Genomic DNA, 17,122 nt, shown 5'->3' on the forward strand with positions numbered 1-17,122 from the left:
AGTTTGTCAAGAAGGTAGCCATGTGAATGCAATACTATGTACCCAGTAACAGATGGCAATGCCAGAGATGGTCATGACTGCAAAATATGCAAATAAGGGACTTTTCGTGACGTTACATCAGCACAATAATATGGAAAGAGATGGAGAAGGGACAACTTACTGTCGTAACAAGGCAGGTGTTGGAAAGGTAAAACATTTCTGTTACCATGGGGACACTGGACTGTTAAGGAGTATTGAGAGGTTAGTAATGGCGAGAAGAGGCCTGTATTGAAGAAAAAAAAAAGATTGCTCTGGAAAAATACCCTCCTGTCAGGCAAGCAAGGATTTATGATGTATTCATAAAAGCCTTGTATAACTCAGTACTGCAGAAACATGGATGCTGACAAAGGTATAATGAAGATTCGTAGCAAAAGTGCAGTCGAAAGATGTTAATTTAAGTGATGCCCAGAGGCTGTAGAATAAACGTACGTTTGCTCTAAGAAACTATTTTACAGACCGTGCCTTACCAATTTAGCTCTAAGCAAGCTAGGTTAATGCAGAATTATTTTCTGAACTGTTTTTTAACTTTGTTTCCTTTTTATATATCAGAATGGTCAAAACCCTGAACATAGTAAAAGCTTTCCAAATCAATTTATTTTTGGTCAAACTGGAAAGAAAAGACGATAACCATCAAACCACATGGAAATTCGGTTCCCCGCAATAAATATTCCATGATAAAAACTCTCTTGATGAATGACACTGATACAGCTGAAAAGCACAATCCTACTTTCAATGCCTGCTTTTGGATAACTGTTTTAGTATGAGTCATTCCTGTGCCAAGGTTTATATAATGGGCCAACTAAAGCCACAATTCAGCCCTTAGACATGGCACCAACTTCTCCATTGACTTGAATTGGCTTCCAACAAGTTCTGCATCAAATCAATGAGCATTTGATCAGCCTTTAAGATTTCGCTTGAATTCCGTTCTGATTGCAGAAACTTGTTCGAAATTATAATGTTGATCTTAATATTAAAGCGATTTTGACCTTCGCTGTAACAAAAGTTTGATAGAAGAAAAATGTTTTATATCAGAGTTTTGGTCTTTAGTTTTCACACCTTTAATTTTCAGGAAAAAAAAAAGATTAACTTTATCCCTAGTTTAATTGTCAATGGAACTACTTTGTTACAAAAGCTTCTCTGTCACAAAGAAAACATACAAAAAATTTGCATAGCTGTGATTCAATACCCCCAAAAAAGTTTCAGAGCTTGACATCAAGTAATAAATTTGTATTTTTAAAGTCTAAAATTGTGCCCTAATGTATTTTTTCGGTTTAACTAGAGTTGCGTTACTAGTTACGAAGTAAATACCTAAACAAACACACATTCTGTTTGTGTAAACTTTGACTTTTAGACAAATTATGTTGCTCCAAGGAATATTAGGTAATAAGAGTTTCTCTTCAACTAAACATTAGTCCCCTTATTAAGTCATATTATGTACACATACCATCACCAAGACTTCAACGACAAATACAGAGGTTAAAAGGTGAAAGGAAAACTCAGAAAACCAACAAATCTATTAGAAATACGAGTGTCTACAATAGGAATAAATCGACACATTATGACCCCTTACTTTGGGTATATCCTGTTGTTGGACGCCAACATTCATCTTGTGTATCATCATGAAATTCCAGGTTCTCAGGAAGGCCTTCACTGAAAGAGAATGAAAATATCTTGCAATTGCTTTCAACTCGATTCATGGCAAGACCAGTGTTCTACAAACTACCACCATTTGTTAAAAAAAATAAAATTGGATATAACGAGATGCTAAAATTCATATCTTTTATGTAACACAGCAAATTCACTTTGAATATTCTCAAAGTGACATCTTCCTTTAATATGAGAAATCACGTTATGCAATCGACTAATCAAATATAGCTTGATGGGGGTCTGGAACGAAACTTAGTCTTAAACCCTATCAGTAGTAATGATCAACACCTGACGCCTCCTTTCCATTAAGTTTAACTGTCAGGTTTCTTCAACAGTGCTTTAGTATGAGCAATATATCAGTAGGTATCCATTTTACTACTAATGACCCAAGGGCGGTTTGCCATGTCAGGGGTAATCGAAAAACTGCATAACCAGATCTCCGAGTTTAATTTACATACTAAACTACCTTGGTCGGCACTCCAGTCTAAAAAAAAAGAAAAAATTTCCATTGACTTATTGAGTCATGTATGAAAAAGTAAGATAATTTTAGTGTTTCAAGCATAAAGACTGCTTTACGGTCCCAGTTACATATCACGATGTGAAAAATATTGGATACTAAAGTTAATTAAATTCCTTTCCAGCAAAGAAAGAAAAAAATATCATCTGCATTCTTGACAAAACCCAAATATATACCACCAAGTTTAACCCTTTTACTTCCTAGCTTCATCAAGAGAAGGTCACTGAAAGAGCCTTTATGAAACATTTACCTTCTTGTTTCCCCAGTTGGTCACAACATCTAAATTCACTTTTCCTACATCATCACCACGTAAGCCCCTCTACTGTTCTCCCAAACACTAGCGCTTCCCTGACGCTGACATCTACGGGGTAGGGCCCTACCGGTTCTATGCCACCATCTATCCATCCTTTCGTCTCGTCATCTCATTTCATCCGACACCTCTAACACACACTCCCAACCTCTTGTCTCGTCAGTTCCATTAATTGCAGAAATTTCGAATCCTGCTCTATTTTCTAAACGTAAAGGAGACCAGACAGGCACTCTGTTTGCAAGCCCTGGAAAGCGGAAGGAGAGCCTCAGCCTTAACCTGCATTCAAGTCCCTGGTTTTCAGGTTCTCCACACAATCTCTTCTATTTCATGTGCTAACAAGCTCATCCAAAAGGAGGGTTGATTTACCCAAAATTGAAAGCTCAAGTATTCACACCAATCATCACCGAATGGAAAAGAATATGGACCCTGTAATCTCTCTCCATGTAGCAAAAAAAAAAAAAAAAAAAAAAAAGACCGACAAGGAGAAAGACTATCGTTTTCAGAAAACCAAGTAATTTAACATCATTGAAATGACTGAATATGAGTACTTTACTGCCTTATAGAGTTGGATAAAATCCACTCAAATGAAAAATCAACCTCCTACTTGAAATATGAAAAGCTTATATCAATTTCCAATCTAAGAGTCCAGTTAACTAAAGCTTTACTGATATCTATATTCCTGTAAGTCTCCATCTTATGGCAAGAAAAATCGTTTACAAAATCCTTCACAGATTAGAAATGGTCTAGGATATTTCAGTTACCTTGGTCAGCAGTTGAATGGGCGGCAGCCGGTAGCTGTGTAAAGTTATTCGAATTAATTTCAGTGTTTAGCTCACAGGATTCTTAGGATGGTGGAGATCAACTTGCGAGAGGTAGTTCATCTCACTGTTGGTCTGAAAAAGAAATTATTTTCTTTACTCTTACTAACTGCCTTGAATTTCATGCAGATAATTTGTAAACATACCCATACTACTTACGGCAAGGAGCTAAATCTAAGTGTTCAACTACCACGAACTAAAAAAAAAAGTTATCAAATAAAACGTTCATTTCCAGAACTTAAGACACATTGGTATAGAAATCACCAACTAATTTTCCAAGGACATGCACGTGAAAGAACACCTTTTTTTGCTGTATGTGTCTGTCTCCCCATTACTTCGAAAACTGTCAAGAGACAAGAATGATCTTGACAAACGCTGGAAACAGATTCGACCTTTGCAGCCTTCATAAATCTCATAACGGGAATCACCAGTCCACTGAAATCAAAATTTCATCAACATAAAGAGTACAAGGCACCACTTGACTAATCGACGTCAAAAAAAAAAGGGGGCCGAAAAATTAAGACAAGGTGAAACTAAAGGCAAACTGTTCAAGAACTGCTAAGAAAATGACGGTTAAATTATTAAAGCAAATTATGAACTGTATCCCACGTGATGGACTGAAAGTAGTCTTACAAAATAAGTGAGGATGACGCCACATCCTCCTACTCCGTCTTTTGCCTTCCCTCAAGACAAGCCGAGGACTCTTTTAAAGGCAATAAGAATATATTGCCTCGTTATTTCACAGAGAGAGAGAGAGAGAGAGAGGGCGAAGGCATTTTAGCATAACGCATTTATAGATTATATAGCTATTCCTGATCAGATCAGAAAAAATAGAATCATCGTGTCACATCTACCTTAGCCACTATTGCAGATAGCCACAGAGACACCCTTGAATTTTATTCATACGCTTTCTGGATACACTAACTTCGTGAAGAACCTTCTACCTTTACTGGTGGGGAGAAAGTGTCACCAAGCGGGGAGTCAAGGAGACGCTTGAAATGACACAGTCGTTTTTGAATAAGTATCAAGTCTTTCAGCATAATTTAATTCTAAGGACAATTCACTAATTATTCTGGAAACAGGGAAATCATAGGCCCATTGGTTTGACCAAAAGACTCGTGCCTTTTTAAAGAACAATTGGGGAAATTTCACATCATGACTTAGCATAAGGCAAAATGCAGTCATATTAGATACAAAAGTAAATAAATTGCAGTTCTGACGTGATAAATGTATCGACTGCAAGAATTGATCCTCAATTTCCCATTGCTATGGAAGGCATTCAAATACCCACATGTTATGTATTTTATGGAACTAAAAGCCCTATTTGAACCATGATGCCATGATGATATTACGGTTGCATCATATCCGAAATCTCTTGATCTAGCTAATGCCACACGGAGAGGAAATACAGTACCGGGTCAACTGTCCTTCTGCCATGGGCCATCAGACAGACTACACTCCAGTATGCAGAGCGTTGTAAATACAAGTGTTAGCACTCAGCGTGTTATAGGTAGAGGAGCTGGTACCTGTTTTTTCCGGGGAAAAATTCGCAGTTGGAATTGGAAACCTGATAAAGATAAGGGATTACGGAATGAACTTCATATCAGGTTCGAATTTAAGTAAAACTTAATTTTGAAAATGAAAAAGGAGAACTAAAAAATTCTGCAAAATGAAGAAAATATCAGAAAACCTACTCGCTATCATGAGGTCTCACTGTGCGTCCGCAAGTACGGCCTCAGGCTCTAGGGATTACTACCATGGTTAGGCTCGGTGCCTTTCACAATTACTCATAAATATCTTGATTTCAATGGCATGAATCATGAAGAGCCCTTGAAATGGAAGTCGAAGTTTCGTATAATTCATTTCCATTTATATAGTACTGACTATGTAATGTCCGATAACACTGTACAACAGTGAAAAAAAATCGGAAATGACAATATTTTTAAAGGTAGTTTATTGTTTCATTCATGAAAATACCACTGGTTTTACTGTGTGACCACCCATTTTCAGATAATTGGATAGTTGAATATTGTTACCACAATAGTTTCAAAGTGAGCTCTAGCCTAGAAAGAAACTCTCTATTTCAGTTCCTATTCCTGTTATTCTACTGAAGCGATGCAGAAGTGCATGTTGGTCAGCCTGAGTAACAGTCATTAGCTACAATACCTAGGAAATGTAAAAACTCCCCTGACAGTTTCTGTTATATCTGCGGATCTCTAACACAAACAGTACAAAAGGACACTGACTACTCATGTGAAACATCTATATCATCTTTACTTTGGCTTCAAAGTTGGTGATCAAGACAAGGGATGGGCGTCTCATATATGTTGTGTCAGGTGCAACAGTTCACTCTCTGCCTGGATGAAAGGCACTGGCCCAGGTCTTAAATTTGGAATTTGGTGCCAATGTTATGGAGGGAGCCGATGGACCATTTAACTGACTGCTATTTTTGCTTAACAGACATGACATCTCAGGTAGGAGTATTTTTTCTCCATCCTTTCTAGATATTACATTGCTGACATGAAACCATTGTAATGATAACATATTAATCACAGAGCTTGTTAATATGCTTATGAATTCAGTTTTCTTCCACAGGTCATAACCGAAAGAGCAAGAAGGCTCTCATCTACCCACGTCTCCAGTCTGCTATTCGTCCTGTTGGGCATTCTACTGATATACTTGTCCCTCAGCCTCCATCAGAAACATTGAACAATGATAGCGATAGCTCTTATGAGCCAGGATCACAAGGCGACTTTTATGAGCAGTCTGAGCATGAAAGAAGACCCCGTCTCATAACACAATCTAAACTGAATGACCTGGTTCGTGATCCCTCTCACCAAACAGCAGAGTGAGCTTCTAGCTTCTCGCCTGCAAGAATGGAATTTGTTGGATGAAGATGTACGTATTACAACATTTAGAAAGCGCTCATTGGATCTACAGCAGTACTATTCAATGGAGAAAATTCTCTGTTTTTGCAACGATGTTAAGGGACTTTTCGATGTTGTTGAGATAAGTTATGAGCCCAGTCAACGGAGGTTATTTATTGATGGATCGCTCTACAGTATCAAAGCTGTTTCTATTACACATAGGGAACAAGTTGCCTTTATTCCAGTGGCACACTCAGTAACTTTAAAAGAGACATATTTGCTGTCTTTAATTCTTAGATCTCATAAATGCTAAAGAACATGAATGCTTATCCTGCAGATTGAAAGTTTGGAAACCATTTTAATGGATTGCAAGCCAATATTACCTTTCTATGTAAGAGGGGGACAACAAGATCAGAACATTACATTACTTTTGGTCAAAAGAAGATTCAGTGACATCCGTTCCACCAACAATGTTGTCATGAACCACTTGTGAAAAAGAAAATCATTTTTCCATTATTGCATATAACTAGACCCACTGGAAACCTGAAAGCCCTGAAGCATGATAAGTAAGCGTTCTTGCCACGAAGAAATTCCTAGAATCTTGATGCAAAGAAAAGAAGGCATATTTGTAGGGAACAAATTTTCAACTCATTTGACAATGACTTTCATATTTATGGAGGAAAGTGATTAAGAGCTTGGTGTGCATTTAAGGGTGAAACCTTTTTCGTTATGGGACAGCACAAGGAGCCTCAACATGAAGTTTTAGTTGATAACTTATCACCCCCAACAGCTGGCCTTGCAACATCTCCTGAAACCAAATTTTTCCATTCCCATCTGTCATTCCATACACTACCAAAACCATTCCAGCAGGAATAGTCTTCTGAACGGAAAGTAGGTACAAAGGGAAATGGAGCCAGGCCATGTTAGCAGACTTTTGTTGGAATCTGATTCGTGACGAACCTATTGTACAACATAAACAACGAAAATATTAATGAGTTGATGATCTTGTTACATTTTAATGTTAATTTTGATGGGATGTTTGAAAATAGATGTGTTATACTTATTTACTGGTAAAAATTAATATTTATAAAGTGCCCTAAATTTATTGCCTTGTATTAAAATTTTTTAGTATAAAAGAGTTTGAGGTTTTTACATGAAACTGAGACATGCCACAGGTAAATGCTTGGTATATTTGGAATCAGCAACCTTCAGTTGACAAAATCATTGAGAGGAATATGTTTTTTTTTACAACCTGAAATTTGTTATACAGTGTAATTATATCGCCCCCTCCCCCCGAAGAACATTTCATTCAAAATTTTCATGATTCCTCAAGGCTACCAATGCACTTCATAAACATTATCATACAGTATACTGCATATAGTGAAGTTATGTTAATTCCAACTTGTCACAACAGAAGTTATGTAATTCGAGAATCCGTTCAAATAAGCAAGCTAATCCTTAGCACTGTGCCCCAAATTTAAAAAGAAAATACACATTTTTACGAGAATTCCAGGATTTTTACTCGGGTCCCCGCTCCCGGGTTCCTGGATACAGACTTGGCATATACTTTGTTTCCCAATTATCTATTTCCACCAGTGCCTTGAATAAACTTGAAAACTACAAAAACTGAATCACACCATGACTCAACAGCATTCCAACTTCCACCGATTTTTTGGACAATAAAATAACCCTTGATTTTCTTGGTAAAGTAGCCATCTCAAGCTTGCGATACCGCGTAGACTTTTAATATGTTCATTGCAAAAATCACTTTATCAAATGAGAACTTGCTGTCATGCCTGGTGTAACGTCCTTTACCAGGTCTCGCTGTCATTACATAACCCTTTCAACTATTGGGCACCAGTACTTTCCGGAGGATTGGGAATCGTGCCTTTCCTATTTCCCTTGCACTAGCAGAGATCCTTTTAAAATTTACGGACTATTCGTACGGGAAAGATCCCTGGCTGCCACAAAGCCATCTTCAATGAACAACAACAACGAAGTAACCTTTACGGAGGAACCTAAGACTCTACAGTGTTCTGAGGTTTTAACGTTTTGACAAACTGGTATGGAACACAGCGTTGAAATATCTTAAAAGTTTGCAATGAAGGTAAAATGGTTTTTAAAAGCGATTTATGCAATACGTCCGCCTCCTGACTCAAAAATCTTTCTAAAACTGAGGTGCACAATAACGACCAATCATCATGTAACTGGTGTTTGAGGGGCACGAAGGATATTAATTGATTACTAACTCCATTTCAATAAAATGGTTGCTTCCTCTAAGCTGCTGGTCTTCCTGTCAGAAGACAAATGTTGAGCTTGGTCACAGTTTCGAGGGATTTCCTGACCCCTCTTGGCACAAAGTACAAGTCGGATAGGCGAAAATTAGCCTTGTCAGATAAATACTTGATCACCTTGCCGTTGCTCCTCATAATCATTATCATTAGCGTTTTACGTCCGATTTTCTTTAACCGATCTATGCTTCACACCGGCCTGGCCTACCCTCCCCGCCCCCTACAAAGAAAAAAAGAAAACTACAGCAGACTCATGAGATAGCTTATTAAAACTTACAATGTAATAGATACATCGGCGATATTTAAAGTTTTGAGAAATGGCAGTTTTCTTAAAACATTTTGTTGCTTATTTACAATTTAACGTTAATTTTGGGGGTCTAAAATGTTTAACCCTTGAAGTCCATCCAATAAGGGGGTTTCCATGACTCAACAATCATGACAAGACAGAGCACGGCTACTGGAGTCTCATTTCTGGAATGGTTCATATCCCGTCCGGCAAGTGCAACAACTTGTTAACGTATGATTACGTCACTGAATTTCGCCAAATGGGCCAGTAATAAAAACGGCGAAGGTCATTCCATTTGGCCGACAACAAAACAAATTCACCAAAGGTCAGAAGTCCTAAAAGTGTAGAAGAAACCAGTGGCCAAACATTGCACTTGCCGGACGGGATATGAACAAGTTTGGAAACAGACGCAGCCGTGCTCTGTCTTGTGAAGATTGCGTATGGAAACTCCTTTGTTGATGAACTTCAGGGGTTACAGGTTAATACAGCCGACCCCAAAAATGACGTTAATTTGTAAATAAGCAACCAAAATACTATAAGAAACTGCTACCCTGCTGAATACCCGCCGCGTATCTATTACTTAGAAATACCGCTTATTGCAATAGATTACAATGAAGTAACAAGCACTTTGAGCCTAAGGAAGCAAATAAGTCATTTTAGGTCAAAAGCATATGAGCTCCATTCACAATATATTGATTCCATGCACACTGCAATGAAGCATCGCTCTAGCTGAAATTAAACATAACTGGCGACGCACCAGTCATGACTGAAGGCCAAACTTGACCCACGCTATGTTGGAGATCTCCTTTGGCCTAGTTTTCGGATCCTAAACTCTAGCATTTATCTACTGCAAAAGCAGGTAGTTTAATACACATGAAATTCAGCGTCCTTCAGCGGTACTATACCTCATATACGGATAAAATTCCTCACCAGAGGCCTTCGGACAGCATCATTTACAAGACTCTCGTGGCCTAACAAACCTCCAACAATAATATATCACAAATTTCTGTGACCGTAAAACTATGCTTCTTACGTGTCTATGTTCGCGGAGTTCTCACCTTAATGAACACAAATTCCTTTGATCACCAAGAGTCACTTTGTCACAACGCTGACGGAGGAAAACAAACATGGCTCAACGAAGGAGCGGATACCATCTGCCTGAAAACCTTCCAGATCGCTTTTAGCCAATCACAAGTCTCCATGCAACACCTTTCGAAAAGAAGAGGTGAAAGCGACTCCTGATTGGCTGAGAGAGAGAGAGAGAGACTGACTCATTTACTGTGGTTTATGCCTTTGTAAATGGCAGTGAAAATGTTATCGATATTTTCGATGTATATGTATGTATAAAACACATACATACATATTGTATATATGTGTATATATATATATATATATATATATATATATATATATATATATATATATATATATATATATATATATATATATATTAATAAATCATATACACTCTCATCTTGAGATGGCTCTTCAAGGAAAACATTTATTTACATATAACTGAACAACTGCCTGCGAAATCCTGTCACAGATTTGACATGGCTTTGAGGGTCTCGGTCAACTGTAGCTTGACCTGCGCTTTGATGAGTCTACCCCTTGGAAGTGGCAGACTTTATGGCACTAAAGCTCATGTTACTTATCTGTGGAAGCTTGGGCAATGGGTCACAATGAGGCTTGAAATGGTTCAGCGTAATAATCCTGCTAAAACGGCGACCAAGTTTAGCGAACCCATGAGCAGTCATAATCGGTCTCTCTAGTTTGGCTTTAAATTACACTTTCTATATGACTGAAATTTAGGAAACAGGCTTAATGTCCTCCAACATACAGAAGAAGAGTGCAATATAAGTATCGTAATCTAGATTCACATTCGATGCTCCGAAGAGAGCTCATGTTTTCCAGTGCTTTTATTATATAAAGCATCTGTGCGAGTGAAAGAGAACTTATTGAGGTATCTGTCTACCGACTGCTTGAGATTGACGAGAGCAGAACTAACACAATCCTGTATCCTTAGAACATAACCAACAACGCACAATAAGCTAAAAGCACGTTCACAAGCTATTCACTGGTAACCGATTCTTCAGAGGTTCTAGTGGTACTGTATTATTATTTTTTTTTCCATTCACGGTTTTTTTTAAAGAGCAAAGATAACCAAAATCTGGCAGTGGGGGGATGGGGGAGTCCCATCATAACTAAGTTTCTAATTTAAAATCTTTGGCTCCACTCAGAAGGTCAAGTGTGTGTTTGTGTGAGAGAGAGAGAGAGAGAGAGCGGGTGGGGCATTCGATAAATTTCTTATTTGGGACATACACCAGACTTTGCATTGTCTGTGTGAAAAAGTGTATGACGAAATCATGCACCGCCAGATTACTGATTGCTTTGCAAGGCATTCTGCTCCCTCAGGCACATCGTCCTCAGTTCTACGTTGTATGAATATTTGAATATGCAGAATCGATGTTGGGTTTCCACTTCATCCGAGAATAAATCCTGGGCAATGACAATGTGCACATGAAATGAATCCCAAATAAGATTAAAATTACCTTTGTTCTCTTTCTATCGGGTATTCTTACAAGAATTAAATTTTCAGTCACTCGAAACTTGGAAACAAAATTTGTCATCTGGACATCGCAAACAGGCTTATGTTTACAAAGCATAAATTTGTACTTGATACGTGACAAGTATTGCGCGATTTGCTGATTCCTTTTGAATGCTGGTCTGTATTTGAGTCATTTATCAGTTACTAAAACTATTTTTTTGCGAAAATATGACTAAATTCATACAAATGCACGTCCATTGTTCGATGCCAATCAGAGGAAACGATATGGGCCCATTCCCTGAAAAAATAATACTGCATAAGGCCTGTTTTTACCTTGAAACTGGTTTTTCACTTTTAGGGGCTTGATAATTTGTTTGTTGTCGGCCAAATGGAAATGTCCCTTCGCCCATTGGCCTGGGGAGCGGTACCATACGCTAACGTTATTGCACTTGCTGTGACGGGATATGAACCGTTCTAAACAGACATCCGTGCTCTGTCTTGTGAAGAATGGAAATTATGGTTTATTACAGGGCGACCCACAATTAGCAACCAAAAAAACTCGTAGAAAAAGTCAAGTTAGAAGGAAATTGCCGCCGCAGAGCTACTACTTAGATCTACCAATCTATTGTACCTCCATTGACCTAATATATAAGGTTACACCGTAGTTCTCGTGAAGAGGCTCTCATGATAACCTTATCAGAAGATGGGCAGGGTCTAATTCCCTGGCGAGGCAAAGTGATTGAGGCTTATTCCATTCGACGTTCCTCTGCCTTTATTGATCTGGTAGGTATTGGACGGCGACCTGTAACAGGTAGAGTGAAGAGAGGCATCACGATAACTATGTCATCCTAAAATCTTGCTGAAAGCAGGACGGAAATCACTTCCCAGGGCCTACCACTGCATACCAATCCATTCCGTAACCATAAGGTTGGTCAGGGTCAACTTTTCTGAGGCAAAGGAAAAAAGGATTTGTGACCTTAATTACTGAATTTATGTATATCTTTTACATGTGGAGAAAAACAAATCTACCCTTTCTCACTGTTCCATTCAGTCAATCATCTATCCCAGTCCTCACAAAGTTCAAGTTTTGAAAAGACTATTACCATGTAAATTATAAGAGCAAAGAGGTTCTTGTCTTGCAACCTCATGACCAACAGCAAAGTACTTTATAAAAAAAAATAACTTTTACACCTCAGGAATATCTCAAAGCCCAAATTGAAATACTACTATAGCATTAACAATACAATGTAAACCCAAAATGATAAAATCAAACACATGGACCTCAGAACAAACTGTTATATACAGCTATGAAAATAAGAATCCCAAACTCTTCAAGATAACATGCCTGTGAAACAATTAAAAATTGCTAATCTGTAATCCCTCACAATTCTCCCGTTCAATCCATTTTATTCAGTGAGGAACTTACGAATGAGGTACTGTAAAGTTCCGGAAGAGCCTATCCTAACCAGGACACCAGCCTCTTATTCATAATGATACGCTTTTCACCAGGATTTATGAATGTTGTTTAAAGGCTAACAAGCTTTAATCTCCGTTTTTCCTTTCCCTGCCTAAAACACCACTAGCATCCAAACGCATAAAAGACTGTGTCAAGAGTTAACGAGGTTTTGTCTTTATGGTTTCCCTTGTAATGTCATAAATAATGGTTTTTACTATAGAATTCAGTAAGATGGAATAAATTATAGTTGAAGTTATACAAAAGCGTCCCAGACTCCATTTTTCCCAATATATATATATATATATATATATATTATATTATATATATAATATATATATTTTATATATATATATATATATATATATATATATATATATATATTTACATTTTCACCTTTCCGTTCTCTGTTTGTTAGCTCTGTCTTTTTCGATGTGTACTTGTTCATCTTTCTCCTTACATTCCATGTATTATTTGGCTATTGATAAAGCCAGCTTCTCCTGGCAGATTACACTGCGAGTGAGTAGGTTCCTTTCAGAGTTCCTATATCAAACAGGTTCGGCACCGGGGACAAACTGTGCATCATTATGGTTATTGATGGGAGTTAATAAGGCCACTGATTGACGTCGTCCGTAACGGTTACAGTACACTTTCCCCATTTCCTCGTAGGTATCACTTCCACTCCAACCTCCTCTCACAGCAGCGGGCCATTACACCGTTTTGTTTGAAATCATTGCCAATTACGATAACGGGGATTCTGTTGCAGCAATAACAACACAAGGCGTAACTTCCCAACCACGTGACTATGGTTACCTCACCCATCAACATCACCATCCTCTTCATCTTTTCCCTGTTCCATTGTTTAATAATGTAAAATATTTACCGCGCTTTGCAATTTAATGAATGGCCTCGTCCCTCTCTTTTCAAAACCCCCTCCTCTTATTAAACACGTATCAAAAGGTCCAGGATTGTTCTTGGTGTGCTTTAATTAGTGTACTTTATGGCTTCTATTTCGTTGAAGGTCGGGTTTACCACCTCTAGGCCTAAGATGGGAAAGCAAGTATGTCTAGTGACTTGACGAACAATAAGAATATGTGGCACTTACCCAAAAATCCAAAATAAAAACTTTCAAAGGGAGAGTTTAAAAGTTTGTAATAAAAAAATTACGAAAGCGTTATAAATATTTATCTACGTTCCCCAATGAACAATAGTAAATAAATAGATACAAAACCAAGTTTTAAATAAGAATAAATGCCTCTCACCATCGGCTCTGAAATGACGAGCGTCCTGGAAAACAAGGAGAAATTGCAGGGAGTCAATCGAGTTAACCTGATCAGCAGAAAAACGTCAAATCGCATCAGCAACTCTCACGTCTCTCTCGGCATGGAAATAATGATGTATCATGACGATACTTAGAAGAGCATCAGCGTCGAACTCCAAACAAAAATCGAAGGCAGAACGACAGCAGCAATCAATCAACCAATCAAAACTTTAGCTATGAGACTTCTGGATATTTTTTTCTCAATTGATGATATTTTAACTTCAACAAACTGATCGTTGTTGTGACGGTGACCATACTGCAACGTAAATGCTGGTTTATTTTACATCTCTCGAGGGCAAAGACTTAATTCTAGTAACAGATATTTATTTTCTAATGAAGTATTTGATAGACATTTCCGTTTTTCTGCGGAGCCAGCACAGCAATTCCTGAACGGGAGGTCAGGCTTCATAATTTTTACTTCATTAAATGAAGTTGCATTTTGAAGCATTCACTGACGTCGTAATCTTACTAACGTTCCTTCTCTATGGATGTGGTACTTCATCTATGAAAAACAAAATAAGAAAGTCTTGTGACAGGAATAAAGGAAGCCAAAGATATTAATCTGTGAAGATAAGATTTGCAGTTTAAAGATGACCACCATTAACAGCGATAATAATAAACTGCACGCCTGTATAGTGTTCATCAAATACCGACAGATTTTGATCACGCAATTTCGTGTCGCAAAAACTATGGTAACGATGACATTTTTTAAAAACGTTATTGGACCCTTCATCACGTAATTGGATGTGCAGACATACAAACCAACAGAAATTTCCTTAAATTCTTATTATCAAATTATTACAGAATTATTGCACACATCATAAAGCATATATATTAGTGTATACATATATAAACATATATATATATATATATACATATATATATATATATATATATATATATATATATATATATATATATATATATATATATATATATATATATATATATATATATATATATATATATATATATATATATATATATATATATATATACAGTATATGCATTATGATGTAAAAGTGAATTTTGTAATGTTGATAGTGAGAATTTAAATGAACTTATGTTAGTTTCTAATGTCTGTGCATCCAGTTACGAGAGGAAGGGTCCAATAACGTTTTATAAAATGTAAGTTTTCATTGCTACTGAATTCCTTGTAACATGCACAAGCAATCTCTCACTACTCGATGCAATCCTTCACTTTTTTGTCAATTTGAAACATCAGAAAACCAGACATACTTATCCAAACGGAATAGGTGTAAACACGCTACCTCTGGCACTGAGTAATTACGGGTATCTAAGATGGGGTAGACGGACTGAAAACTCTGATTTGAATTTTCACTCGTATTATATATATATATATATATATATATATATATATATATATATATATATATATATATATATATACATACATACATACATACATATATACATATATGTATATATATATATATATATATATATATATATATATATATATATATATATATATATATATATATATATATATATATATATATATATATATATATATATGTATGTATGTATATATATATATATATATATATATATATATATATATATATATATATATATATATATATATATATATATAATGTATATATATATATATATATATATATATATATATATATATATATATATATATATATATATATATATATATATATATATATATATATATAGGCGTATGTGTGTGTGTTACAGTAAGATTGTGAAACCAGAGAATTCATTGAAATCACCAACTCCCTTAGGAATCCTCGAGGGTCTAGTACTAAACACGGCGAACCAGTGATTCATCTATACTGTTTCGCCGTGTTTAGCACTAACCCCCCGGGGATCAACTGTGTTTCGCCGTGTTTAGTACTAGCCCCTCGGGGATCAAATGTGATCAAATGCACCTAGGGACATTTGATCCCCGAGGGGCTAGTACTAAACATGGCGAAATACATTTGAACCCCGAGAGGCTAGTACTAAACACGGCAAAACAGTGATTCATCTACACTATCCCCTCGGGGATCAAATGTCATTAAGTGAATTGGTGATTTCACGAATTCCCTGAAAATTTCAGGAATTTCGTGAAATCCCTGGTTTCACAGTCTTGCTGTAATGCACACACACATACTCCTATCATCTCTTGCACTGTAATCGTTTCTTGATTTTCTTATTACTAAAAGAGCCTCTTTCAATGTCGTTAAGACGAGCGTAGGACATCCCCACATATTCTCCCCAGACATTTTCCCCTTTGGACATTTATCTACTGTATGCAATAAGAGCGAAAGTTTGTTTGTTTCTAAGAGTCATGCATTATTTATTGTATTTTTATGGAACAATAAAGACTGATAAAAACATCATTGCATCAAGGATTAAAACATTCATTTTTAACATTTCTGTTTTCAGTTTGGGAATGGCGGAACAGCGCTTCACGCCTTATCCGCATTTTGAAAGATTCTTGGCAAGCTTGTATCTTCTGGCAGGCAGTAATGTTGCGCTGCGCGTGCTAGCCACAGAAAACGAGCGACGTGAGCTCTATCGACAAACTGCATACTAGGCTCTGTTCAATTGTTTACTCCGAACTTAGGGGTTAACTGTACGTTCGGACATGATTGGCCTGGGCTACTTCTTACGTATACATGAACAAACCCCCACAACATTGTGGGCTGTTCTTAGCCATGTCGTGGGTGCAGGCTGTACCGAGATTTGGTGTCAAGTAACAGGGCTCTGGACGCCACTGTCCAAGTACACTGTGATAATGAGAGTATCAACAGAATTGGCAGAACTAGCATCCCAACCACTTAAACTATCACGGGTAATTGAGTAACTTGCTGTATACTAGGAGGGAAATGTCCGGGGGCGGGGATGTCTGGAGGGGAATAGGTCAGGGGAATATGTCGGGGGGAAGTCAGGTTTCAGAATAATCCCTTCCTACTGCTACCACAGTTTGATGTCAAGTAAATCCAACTTCTCGTATACGACCAGTTGGGTGTTCCAATTGCCATCT

The 17,122-nt window shown here is 37.1% G+C and overlaps 1 long non-coding RNA gene across 1 annotated transcript; it reads right to left on the reverse strand.

Annotated features, from left to right (window-relative positions):
* Positions 1 to 1,540: 1,540 nt before the first annotated feature.
* On the reverse strand, positions 1,541 to 9,969 carry LOC136844223 (uncharacterized). Its single transcript, XR_010854777.1, has 3 exons — positions 9,834 to 9,969; positions 3,275 to 3,406; positions 1,541 to 1,689 (listed from the first exon to the last, which is right to left on the reverse strand). It is a non-coding gene; the product is annotated as an uncharacterized lncRNA (long non-coding RNA).
* Between the last annotated feature and the right edge of the window lie 7,153 nt (positions 9,970 to 17,122).

Source organism: Macrobrachium rosenbergii, chromosome 12, assembly GCF_040412425.1.
Source record: "Macrobrachium rosenbergii isolate ZJJX-2024 chromosome 12, ASM4041242v1, whole genome shotgun sequence".
NCBI classification, from domain to species: domain Eukaryota; kingdom Metazoa; phylum Arthropoda; class Malacostraca; order Decapoda; family Palaemonidae; genus Macrobrachium; species Macrobrachium rosenbergii.